Below are 13,758 nucleotides of genomic sequence, written 5' to 3' on the forward strand. Positions count from 1 at the left end.
GGATTGCTGGTTCATAAGGGAGCTCTATGTGGAGTCTTTTGAGGAACCTCCATACTACTTTCCAAAGTGGTTGAACAAGTTTACACTCCCACCAACAATGGAAGTTCACTACTGAACTCATTCTATGAAGTCATCATAGCCCTCATCCCCAAACCAGGCAGGGACTCATCAAAGAAAGAGAACTATAGACCCATTTCTTTGATGAACATTGATGCAAAACTTCTCAATAAAATTTTGGCCAATCGACTTCAACGATTGATTCATCCAAAAAATCATACACCACGATCAAACAGGATTCATTTCAGGGAAGCAAAGCTGGTTGAATATACACAAATCAATTAGTATAATTCATCATATCAACAAGAGCAAGGATAAGAACCACATGGTTATCTCAATAGATGCAGAAAAGGCATTTGACAAGATCCAACACCCCTTTATGATGAAGGTACTGGAAAAACTAGGAATCCAGGGAACAGTCCTCAGTACAATAAAGGCTGTATATGACAAACCTACAGCCAGCATTATACTTAAAGGTGATCAACTAAAGCCATTTCCTCTTAACTCAGGAACTAGACAAGGATGTCCACTCTCTCCACTTCTCTTCAATCTAGTATTAGAATGCCTAGCTACAGCAATAAGACAAGATGCAAACATAAAAGGGATCCAAATAGGGAAAGATGAACTCTCCCTCTTTGCAGATGACATGATCTTGTATTTAAAGAATCCCACGGACTCCACTCCCAAATTACTCAAGCTGATCCAAAACTTTGGCAAAGTAGCAGAGTATAAAATTAGCCCTAAAAAATCAATGGCTTTTCTGTATGCCAACAATGAGAAAAGTGTGACTGAAATCAGAAAAGCAACTCCATTCATAATAGCCCCACAAAAAAGAAAATACCTAGGAATTAATTTAACCAAAGAAGTGAAGGACCTCTATGATGAAAACTTTAAAAACCTTTAAAAGGAAATCAAAACAGAACTTAGAAAGTGGCAAAACCTCCCATGCTCCTGGATTGGAAAGATCAACATCGTGAAAATGACAATACGTCCCAAAGCTATCTACAAATTCAATGCAATACCTATTAATATTCCAACCTAATTCTTCAAGGAAATAGAAGAGGCAATCCAAAAATTCATATAGAATAATAAAAAGACCCTGAATAGCAAAAACAATCCTTAACAGAAAGAACAGTGCTGGAGGAATATCAATACCAAATTTCAAACTCTACTACAAAGCTATAGTAATCAAAACAGCTTGGTACTGGCACAAGAACAGACTTCAGGACCAATGGAATAGAATTGAAAACCCAGAAATGAACCTAAAAACATATAGCCATCTAATGTTCGATTAGGGAGCTAAAAACTAGCAACATTTGACAAAAGGCAAACTGCTGGGCTCTGGTGGCTCATACCTGTACTACTAGCTATTCAGGAGGCTGAGATCTCAGGACCATGTTTCAAAGCCAACCTGGGCACCAAAAATTCAGAAGTGGAGCTGTGGCTCCAGAATTCTAACCTTGAGCAGATTAAAAAGCTCTGTGACAGTTCCCAGGCCCTGAGTTCAAGGACACATATACAAACACATATACAAACTAAACAGGCAAACTGCCCCTCTGGCAGGAAATGCCAGCTTCTTATTTTGGAAAAAAGCAGCCAAATGCTACGACCACCCTCCAGGCTTCCAAAGATTGAGCAAATGGTCAAACAGGCCATTCCTGTGACTTATAAGTGTTTTAATTGTGCATATGTTTTTCTCCCTAATTTTTCCTATTAAACCTGAGGCCAGCATTTGTCTCTCTAAGGATAGTGGAAATGTACTGAAGTGTTGTCTTCCCACAGCTGCCACATAATACATCTCCTTTCTCGGCCCTTCACCATGTTTCTTTATTTTGCATATGGGGATGAGTGGCTGGCCCTGAAATGGGACTCCTGGATTTTAGACCTGGAGTCTGAAAACCTGGTTTCTGAACAATAAAATTTTGAGTTTATTCTAACAACAAAAAACAGTCTTAATTATTTTATTATAGTTTTCTGTTTCAGTCTCTGTAGATGAAATAACTGTTTATGTGATATATATAAAATTAGTGCTAAAATATTATCTTTTAAAATTATAATGCTGCATCACATATCACAGACTAGGTTAATTCTTTAATATGGAAAAATGCTTAGAAATTTTAAGGAAAATAATGGTAAAATGGGCAAATATTTTGACAGGTGGTTCATAAAAATACAGATGGCTAATAAGTCTGTGAAAAATGCTCAGTTTCACGCAATAGTTACAAAATGCAAACAGCAAAGTGATAGTATTTTTTCACCTATCAGATTGCACCTATTTTGCCTTGGACAATGCAAATGTGGCGTGGAGGATTCTGGGAAGTGAGCGCTCATGAGCGCCACCTCATGGAGCTGCTGGGCCATTTGGCACAATAACTCTTCAAATGGAAAATAGACTCAACCCAATAGTGGCATCTCTAGACATTTGTCCTACATCTATTATTGCAAAACCATAAGAGAGAGCCAATGTAAAAGAGGGCATTAATGAGGGATAAGATGGTGTGGGTTTATACTGGGAGTTTTCATTCCTACTGGGAACTCCCCAGGCACTAGCTAAGTGCTCTGACTTTGTTGTTGTTGCTGTTGTTTGTTTTGTTTTTTAAATTTAATTTTATTGTAAGGATGATGTCAGACAGATTACCGCTATGTCAGTAAGGTAACAAGTACATTATTAAGCCCTCCCTTGTTTTCTCCCGCTTTCCCCTCTCCCCATTTCTCTCTCTCCCAAATTGTGAAGTTCACTTCCAACACCGTGTCTTGTGAGTATTGCTGTTCCATTGGTTCATCCTTTGTCCTTTGGCTAAGCCAGACCCAAAGAAACATAGGCTTCATGATTTCCCTCCAATGTTTAATGTTCTTCAATGGAAGGCTATGAGTCATTAGCTAGCTTTAGGTACAACGTTGTAAAGTTCTTACAAATCAACTCAGTACATTATTGGCAGTGTATCTAATAATCTCATGTCGACCTGATATGATAAGGAAGTTGTATGTTATAATATTTTGTCCCAGAGTAGAGTTCTTCCTCTACCCTTTTTTTTTTTTTTTTTTTTGCTGGTCCTTGAACTCAGGGCCTGGGCTCTGTCCCTGAGCCTCTCTGTGCTCAAGGTTAGCAGTCTACCATTTGGGCCACAGCGCTATTTCCGGCTTTTTCTGCTTATGTGGTACTGAGGAATCAAACCCAGGGCTTCATGCATGCTAGGCAACCACTCTACCACTAAGCCACATTCCCAGCCCCTTTCTTTCTGTCTGTCTTTCTTTCTGTCTTTCATTTCTTTCTTTCTGTCTGTCTTTCTTTCATTCCCTCCCTCCCTCCCTCCCTCCCTCTCTCTCTCTTTCTCCTTCTTTCTCTCTTTCTTTTTCTTTCTTTCTTTTTTTTCTTTCTTTCTTTCTTTTTTTCTTTCTTTCTTTTGTCGGTTGTGGGGCCTGAACTCTGGGCCTGGACACTGTCCCTCAGCTCTTCAGCTTAAGGCTATCACTTGAGCCACAGCACCACATCTGGCTTTTTCTGTTTATGTGGTGGTGAGGAATCGAACCCAGGGCCTCATGCATCCAAGGCAAGCACTCTACCATTGAGCCAAATTCCCAGCCCCCCTTTTGTTTTTTAATCCCAAAGAAATTAACAAGGAAATCAATCAAGCAAATATATATATATATAAATATATTTTACTTTTATGTAAACTAACAAGGTTTTGGCAATGATACTAATTAGACATAACACTTTAGTACCATTGTGAACTCCTGGGAGAAAAATAGAAATGAACTAGCCCCTTTTCATATGATTTGACCCTATCCTACCATCCTCTGGTGAAATCAGGTATTGCAATCAAATTTCTAAAGAACTTTACACCATTAGCTATCATTTACAGAGTGAAAAGAACACTCAGGTTATTTTATAATAAACATGTGAAACTTCACATTTACTTTGTTAAGTTTCTTTAAAAATAATTTTATGAAATATTTCTTTTAATTTCTCATAAATCCCTTTCTTCTGAATACGAACATGAACTTAATGTTCATCACTAATTGTCACTGTTTTTGTCCTTACCTTAGTATTTTTTCTCTTTTAACATTTTGTCTTATTTTTCTTCTTGGGTAGTGCTGGGGATTGAATTTAGGGTCTTGAGCTTGCTAGGGCAAGCTCTCTACCACTTAGGACAGTGATTCTCTTATCTCTGCCAAGTAAGGAGGAGGAATTAAGATGTGTGGTCATCACCTCCAGCCCTCTTTCATCTTTGCCTTGTCTATTGCTTATTATCTTATCATCTGCTTGCTTTTTTCCTCCCTCCCTCCTTTCTTTCTTCCTTCTGCTCTTTCTTTTCTTTCTTTCTTTCCTTTCTTTTTCTTCTTTCTTTCAAAACACCTTTTTTTTTTTTGCTGTGTAAAGAATGTGATTCCATAGTAGAATATATAATCTGAATAACAGCAATCATGCTCTCATTAACTGTTTTTGGTTATCTTTTAATACTTACATAAACCAGTCAATTGTTTATAAACCACATGTAAGTAGGTGTTGGTAAGTATTGCAAGGTGTTGCAAGTATGTAAAATTTTGGAGAATTAGAATGTTTATGCTAAAGCACAAACTCCTCCCATTTAATTGACAAGGTTACTACTTAGTACTTGGGATACTTTTTCAAAGCCTGTCACAGAAGTTAACAGCAGCAGCAGCAACAACAACAACAGCAACAACAATATGCTCCCAATCTAAGTTAAATTCTCAGAGTAAGGTTTTAAAACATAAGACATGAATCAATGTGATTTAGAATCCTGAGGCCTAACATAGCAGATCAGTTTCTGGCGCTGCTGTAACAAGTTACCACAATCTGAAAGGATGAAAACAGCAGGTATTTATTCTCTCACTGTTGTGGAGGTCTCTTCTGGCTGGTTCCTTCAGGAGGCTAAGAGAGAATCAACTCCTGGCCTCCCTCCTCACCTCTAGTGGTGGCCAGAAATTTCTGGCATTCTTTGGCTTGTGGCTGCCTTCCAATGACTGCCCCAGGCTTCATTTGGCCTTCATGTCTGTGCAACTCCCTTTTTCCATTCCTTCTTTCCCCTCTTCTCCTTTCCTCTCTTCTTCCCTCCCTTACTCGCCCTCCTTTGCCCCTCCCCCTCACCATTACTCCCTCTCTTCCTTTTTTTTTTTTTTTTAATTTTGGTGATCAAACTTTGGGCCTTGCATACATTAGGCAACTGCTCTACCACTGAGCTACATTCCTATCTTTTTTTTCCTCCCTAAGTCACCCATTATTGAACTTAAGGCCCATTCCAATTCATGAGGCTCTCATTTCTAGATCTTTAATTACAGCTGAAAAAAGTCCTTCACACCAACAAGGGCACAAGTTGTGCCTGGACATATGCTTTAGATCACGCTGTGACCTATCAGAGATAGCATCTATCCCCTCTGATTTCCAGCTCTGGAGAACATATTTGGCTTCCACTTAGGATGACTTCCTCAGATCCTCTTCCTTGTTCTGTTACTTCAGGTCTTTGTTATGTCAATTGAGGGAAAGAGAGAATTTATTTTGAGAATTTATTTATTTGAGAACTTAGAAGCAGTTAACTCAATGGCTCACTATTTCAGTCTTTATTATTTATTGTCCTATTGTAAAGATCTTGTGGTATTTTATAGCAGTACAAATAAAAGTATAGCGAGAGTCAATCTGCATTAAAAGATGAAAAGAGAAGGGATAAGAAAAAGCTAGAAGTACCAGGATGTGATGGAAAGCTGCCAGGCAGGTTCAGTGCCAGTTGGGGGCAGAGTCACATGCTGCAGCTGGCACCTCAGGCTGGCTGACAGCCCTGTCCCTCACATGCTGAGCGGACACCGATTCCTTTCACAGTAAAGACCATGAAGGCACACAGTCCGCCTGTGCTACCATCCTACCAGTGGATTTTCTCCAGAAACCAGAGCTGGCTACTGTGCCCAGAGGGAAAGGCAAACAAGGGCACCCAGCTCCACAGCCAAGTTCATGGATCACTTAACTTTGAAAAGGCTTCAAGTGTCTTTGCCAGAGTAGTAGCAAAGTAGACAAAGTTCAGTGAAACCATGCGCAACTGTTACTGAAAGGATCAATGAAAGATCCATCACATCCATGCCAGGGGACCATGCAGAGGCAGGTAGGCACAGGAGAAAGATTATTACAAGGTTTATTAGAGCAGCCATATTTCTCCTACAGAGAGAGCACATGGTAGCCTCCACTATAGGTAGCAGCAGGGTCTGGGCATTAGGAAGTGAGGTAGACGGGAGTTCAGGTGGGTCTGGGCGGAGAGAGGGAGGGGCCGGCTGTATGGCAGGAACTCCAGGGGCAGAAGGAGCTCAGGTCTGGGTGGAGCTGAGGACCAACGGTGGGCATAATGCTCACTCTTTCTTTTTAAATAAGTTTCTAAAAATTATTGTGAAAATATCGTACAGAGGGGTTATAACCCCAGTGCAGAAATATTTTAATCAGTGACTACATTCTATCAGCAAAGGAGACAATAGGTTTTCAAAGTAACCAATAGCAAAGCAGAGCTGACTCAAATGGTAGCAAGCTAGCCATGAGTACAAAAAACTAATACCAGCACACACACACACACACACACACTCACACACACACACTCACACACACAGAGCTTTAAACAAAATATTGCATAGGTTATGACATCTTTTTAAAAAGAAATTAATTTGTGTGTGTGTGTGTGTGTGTGAATACCGTACAGAGGGGTTACAATTACATGGGCAAGGTAATGAGTATATTTCTGATCAAGCATTGTTACCTCTTCCTTTGTTTCCCCTTCCCCTGACAAAATTGTAAAGTTCGTTTTTCGACATAACGTCTTGCACATCTCATTGTTGCAATGGGTCCACCTATATCCCTATTTAAACGGTTTGTTTTTGCCCTTCCCCTCCAAAAATTATACCAATATCAAATACAGTGAAAACAGGGGTTATACCGTGGGGGAAGGGACATACAAAGCAACAAAGAAATCATCTTATACATGTGTTAGAAACAATAGCAAAAAAGAAAACTGAGTCCTTATCTTGGGGTTCATTTCGCCTAACATTAACTTAACTGACAATTTCTGCTTGTCTCAGACATATACTAGTTAATTCAAATAAGGGAAACCATGGGACCTATGTTTCTTTGGGCCTGGCTTACTTCACTTAATATAATTTTTTCCAAGTCTTTCCATTTCCTAACAAATGGGGCAATGTCATTCTTTCTGATGGAGGCATATATATATATATACCACATTTTCTTGATCCATTCATCTACTGAGGGACATCTGGGTTGGTTCCATATCTTAGCTATAGTAAATAATGTTGCAATAAACACAGACCTATAGCCATCTGATCTTCGATAAGGGAGCTAAAAAAATAGAATGGGAGAAAGACAGCCTCTTCAGTAAATGGTGCTGACAAAATTGGTTAATCACTTGTAGAAAACTAAAGCTAGATCCTTATATATCACCCTGCACCAGAATCAACTCCAAATGGGTCAAAAATCTTAGAATCAAAGCAGACACCCTGAAAACATTACAAGATGGAATAGAAGAAATCCTAGGTCTCCTTGGCATAGGCTGAAATTTTCTTAATAGAGACCCAGAAACACAATAAATCAAAGAAAGGTTGGACAAAAATGGGATTGCATGAAATTGCAGAGCTTCTGCATGGAAAAGGACATAGCTAGCAAGATCAATAGAAAGTCCATGGATTGAGAGATCTTCACTAGCCATAAAATGGACAAGGGTCTCATATCTAAAATGTACTTGGAGCTCAAAAAATTAAATCCCCCAAAACAAATCCTCAAATAAATAACTGCCCAATAAATAAGTGGGCTAAAGACTTACAGAGAAACTTCTCTGAAGAGGAAAGAAGGATGGCCAATAGACACATGAAGAAATGCTCAACCTCCCTAGCCATAAAAGAAATGCAAATCAAAACAACATTGAGATACCACCTCACCCCAGTTAGAATGGCTATAATAAAAAAAATTCTAATAACAACAGATGCTGGAGGGGATGTGGACAGAAGGGAACCCTACTGCATTGTTCAACCACTTTGGAAAGTAGTATGGAGGTTCCTCAAAAGACCCCACAAAAGACCCCTTATGATGCAGCAATCCCACTTTTGGGCATTTACCCGAATGATCACAAACAGTTACGCTTTACATTCCTTGTTAGTATACCTTCTTCTAACATAAACTAGCATAAACACCTATTTCTAGGAACATGGAATTAGTTCAGCTGTTTTTAGAATTAATATCTTTATGTGAGGTACATCTAGCTTAGCTTAGTGTGGTAGTGCACACTGTAATCTCAGCACTTTGGAGTCTGAGGCAGGAGAATTTAGTTTCAGACTAGCCTGGGACACATAGTAAGACCTTGTATCAAAACCAAAAAACAACCCAACAAAAACAAGCAAAATAAGAAAGTAGGGAACAAAGGAAGAAAGAGAAGAAAGAGAAAGGAAAGAAGGAGGGAAGGAGGGAAGGAGGGAGGGAAGGAGAAAGAGAGGGAAGACAGGAGAGGGGAAGGAAGGAAGCTCAGTGAATGGAGTGTGTTCTTAGCAAAGAACCAAATTAAATTTCAATTTCCAGTACTCGCTCTCCCTCCCTCCCTCTCTCTCTCTCTCTCTCTCTCTCTCACACACACACACAGTATCTAGTCTGTGACAAAGAGCCTCTTAACCTCTCAATGTACATTTCATTTTATATTTATTTAACTTTAATTTGTTGTTGTTGTTGATCATGGGGCTTGAACTCAGGGCCTCGGTGCTCTCCCCAAGCTTTTTTTCCCCCCTCAAGTCTAGCACTCCACCACTTTGAGCCACAGCTCTATCTTTGGTTTTTAGGAATTTAACTGGAGATAAGAGTCTCATAGCCTTTCCTGCCTGGGCTGGCTTCAAACCCAAATCCTCAGATCTCAGCATCCTGAGTAGCTAAGATTATAGTTGTGAGCCACTAGTGCCTGGGTCAACGTAGATTTTATTTTATTTTTATTTTTTTGATGTTATCAATTTTATTTTATTTTATTTTTTTTAATTTTATTTGTGAAAATTTGTGAAAATACTGTACAGAGGGGTTACAATTGCATGGGCAGGATAATGCGTACATTTCTTACCAAGCATTGCAGCCTCCTCCTTTGTTTACCCTTCACATCACTTCCCATCCCAATCCTTCTCCTTCCCCCCTCTCCCCCCCCCCCCCCCACCGACGTTGTAAAGTTCGTTTTCGACATGACAACTAGTACTTCTCATTGTTGCATCAGGTCCACCTGTATCCTTAAACAACTGGTTTTTCCCCATCTCCTCCACAAGTTATACTGACATCAAATATATTGAAAGCAGGGGTTATACTGTGGGGGAGGGACATACAAAGCAACAAAGAGATAATCTTATAAATTCGTTAGAAACACATGCATGAAAGAAAAAACATTAAAATACATATCTAAGGGTTCATTTTCCTGACATCACATTATCTGACCTTTTCCGCTTGACTCATACATATACTAGATATTGCAAATAAGGGAAACCATGGGACCTATGTTTCTTTGGGCTTGGCTTACTTCACTTAATATAATTTTTTCCAAGTTTTTCCATTTCCTAACAAATGGGGCAATGTCATTCTTTCTGATGGAGGCATAGAATTCCATTGTGTATATATACCACATTTTCTTGATCCATTCATCTACTGAGGGGCATCTGGGTTGGTTCCATATCTTAGCTATGGTAAATAATGCTGCAATAAACATAGTTGTGCTGGTAGCTTTAGTGTGGTCTTGTTTGTAAGCATTTGGGTAAATGCCCAAAAGTGGGATTGCTGGGTCGTAGGGGAGTTCTATGTGAAGTCTTTTGAGGAACCTCCATACTGCTTTCCAAAGTGGTTGGACTAGTTTACATTCCCTCAACGTAGATTTTAAAACCTTCATTACATGTGACTTTATTTTTTGTAGGATTCTTTATTAATTATCCACACATTTTCTTGATAAAAATAAGTAACATAGCTCCAGAGAGAAGAGACTTCTCTGTTGGCGGAGGAATCCTCTTGTCTCAGGCAGGGCAAGAGATTGTTCCTTGGGCCCCTGTGCCTCCGCAAGCCCATACAAAAGCCAACTGAATTCTGATCCGATGCCACTGCCAAGGTCAGAATAGTGGAAGGATGGTGACTTTCCCATGGGGTAGGCCACACGTATCTCCTGTCCCCTTCCATACCAGTAACATTGGAAAAGTGGGACAGAGAATGTATAGCAGGAGGGTGGAGGCTGCTCCGTGCCTGGGGAGCCAGCCAGGGGATTAATTTGCAGGTTCTGCTGGACAGCTTCTGGATAGAGAGGCAGAGTTCTACTTGTTCCTGTAAACCATCTAAAGTTAGATTGATGCCCCAGGCTGTGTGCCTGCTACCAGCCTGGTGTGACAGCTTTGGCCTCGGTTTAGAGCAAGTTCAGCAGAGCCCCTTCTTCAGTGCATGCCAGGGGTAGCTTCAGTTTTACTGATTCATGAAGGGCAGAGTGAGACATTCTGGCATGCTTCACTGGTGAGAACATCCCCTGCCACCCCAGTGCCCTCTTCCCATACTCTGTGTGGCTATGGACAAGCAGAAGGGTGAGCAGGAGGTGCTGGCTTGAGCTAGAGCATACCACAGGCCTGCAGAAGAGAACTATGTTTACAGAGAAAGAGGACACAGAAGAGAAGGGAGACAGGACACAGCCTCTTCTCAGTGGACATTAGTAGTTGTCCCCAAAGGACTCATCTATCCTAGCCAAGGTTGATCTGAAAGTCGGCTGGTCCTTAGATTAGAGAAGCCACCTGAGGGACTGTGGGTCACAGCTTGGGTTTGAGAGTTTTATGAATCCAGACATCCAGCCCAGCAATAGTGGCTTTTCCAGGCAAAGAGGAAACACTACTTGGGGGACCAAGTAGTGGGACCTCACAACAATGTGCCACTGCTCCCTGGCCTGAAAGTGAGGGAGGGAGGTGTCAGTTTGGAGACATTGCTGAAAGCATGTCTCCTTGATGGGAAGAAGAGCATGGTCCTGGTGGACCATGTACCACAAAGATCAGTGTTCTGGAAGTGTGGGTGACCCCCAAACAAGGCCTCCTTCCTAAAAAGCTTCTGTGATTGCTGTAGAAAAAAAAAAGCAGAAATGGTTAAAATCAGGCCTGGATCCTCAGGCTACCTAGCCTCTCAAGATTCCAAGGGAAAAGTGAAGTCTAGGAAGAGTCTTACGAGTTTTTGTGTCTTGGTGGATAGAGTCAACCTAAACTATCTTTTCAAAGCTGTACAAAAAATGTAAACGCCCCACCCTATTGCTAAAAATGCGTCTCCCAAGGAAAGGAAATATGAGCTTTTAAATTCTGTTTTGTTGAAGTATCTGAGACAGTTCAACTTACTAGCTCAAACCATTTTCTTCCCTCTGCAAAATAAACAAGCAGGGAACAAAAGCAAATAGAGTAAATTATTTCTCCTGGAAATTGGATATGCCATTCCAGAGGCTTCAAGGCCAAGGAAGAGGAGACTGTTGTGCCTCTAATTATGTGGACACTATCAATACATACTTTTAACTCAGTTTCTATCTCTAGAGTGACATAAAGTTTCAAGGCATTTTCTGTGAATAAAGACTCCTGACAGCTACATAATTGGACCATCAAGATCAAAAGGCAGACAGCCTCAATGAAATCAATGTACAGAAGAAACGATATTGCTTTACTGTGAGGCAGTTTAGTTATACTTTGGAAATAAATAGATATTATCTGTAAGGCAATGGCTTGAACCTCCTAATGTTTTCCTGAAATGTAATTTCTAGCAAGTTGTTGATATTTCTACTCTCATCAATCTAGATTTACTCTGGGGCCTGTCCTATTTCAGGCAATGTGTGCAGTATGGAGGTCATAGAGTTGAATGAAACTAGGTTCCTACCTGTGAAGAACAGTGGAAATAGGCCTTTGCAGATAAAAAAAGCACACTGGCTCCACAGTGATTATGTTTGGGGAAGAGGGGAGTAGCACTGGGATTTGAACTCTGGGCTTTATGCTTGTTTGGCTTGCGTGCTAGGTTGCTAGCTTTTTACTTATTTTGGAGATGTAGTCTCACTGACTTTATTTTTTGAGGCTGGCCTCAAATCATGCCTCCTGAGAAGCTAAAATTACAGGCACGAACCACAAGTGCCTGTCTAGTGATTATCTTATAAATATATATTATATAAATATATATGTATATGTGTATGTACAGCATATATTTGTGCATGTATGTCTATATATATGTATGTCTATGTGTGTATATATTGTATACGTATATTGTGTTTATACATACACAGCATGGTTTTAAGGATGCCAACCTAACACTGCAGGCATTTATGACTTCTGACATAGAACTTTTTTCTAGTAAACCAGTTGTATTGCCAACTCTTGACACTAGATGGTGCCATGAGACATGGATTGATTAGCATTTTGGTCGCCAGCGAGAGCAGTTCAAACTGAAGTTTAAGGCCAAAAACATTTTAGAAAATTACACAATTTTCAGCATGTCAATTTTTTTAGTTTCATAAAATCATCAAAAGGTAAATGATCACACCACATAAATTTTAGATTATAAATTTTAGATTCGGTTGTAAAATAGGTATTTTTATTTTAAAATTATATATTGTTTTGGCATGTAGCATGTAATTCTTTTCCTTTTTAATATATATATTTATTTAGTTATGCCAATCTCTTTAAATAGCTTCTGTCTTCTATGTCAAGATATTTGTAGGCAATGAAGAAATGAAGAAGTTGCTTTCCAACAGCCCAATTATGTTCATGAGACTTTGCCAAGTAAACAGACAATACTGAAGAGAAAACACCTCATAAAAGGATTATGATATGAAAATATTTGACCAAGTAATTCTAGTCTAGTGAATAAATAATTACCAAGTGCTCCCGTGATTGGAACTTGGGCTAAATGCTTTTCCAACATAAATCTCATTTAGTTTTCAAAAGGAAATAGTTTTGAAGATCCTCTCTGGCAGAGAAGACTAATCTTGAAGGAGTTAGTAATTTGCAATAGATTATGTTGTTAATAAATGTCTGAATGATTAAATAAATATTGTTTTTTTTGCTTTTATTTATTGTTTGTCAGTCTTGGGCCTTTTACAGCCTGGGTGCTGTCCCTGAGCGCTTTTGCTAAAGGCTAGGGCTCTATCACTTTGAGCCACAGCTCCACTTCGGGTTTTTCACTGGTTAATTGGAGATAAGAGTTTCACAGACTTCCTGCCCTGGTTGGCAGCCTCACGAGTAGTTAGGATTACAGGTGTGAGCTATCACCACCTGGCACAAATATTCTATTGTCAGGGACAAATTAATACTTTAAAGTTTTAGCGGTAGAGCACTGGCCTTGAGCTGAAGAGCTCAGGGATAGCACCTAAGCCCAGAGTTCAAGCTCCATGACCAACAACAAAAACAACAAAAGAATTTGAGTTTTAAATTCAATTCCAAAGTTTCTTTATTTGTACTGAAAATACCTCTTACGAATCATCTGTGTTCACTCTTCCTACTATTTCTACTAATAAATATTAGATCTCCTTCATTTACTTTAGAAATATTTTGCTTTTTATTTATTTATCCCTCTGTGCCATATTTTGAGTATTTTCTTCCAATCTATTTTCTGATTTTGTAGTCTTCCAATGCAGCCAGTTCTGTTGGGTCTCCCTCCCTCCCTTTCTCCCTCCCTCCCTCCCTCCCTCCCTCCCT

This window comes from Dipodomys ordii, unplaced genomic scaffold, assembly GCF_000151885.1.
Source record: "Dipodomys ordii isolate 6190 unplaced genomic scaffold, Dord_2.0 Scaffold17, whole genome shotgun sequence".
NCBI lineage: Eukaryota > Metazoa > Chordata > Mammalia > Rodentia > Heteromyidae > Dipodomys > Dipodomys ordii.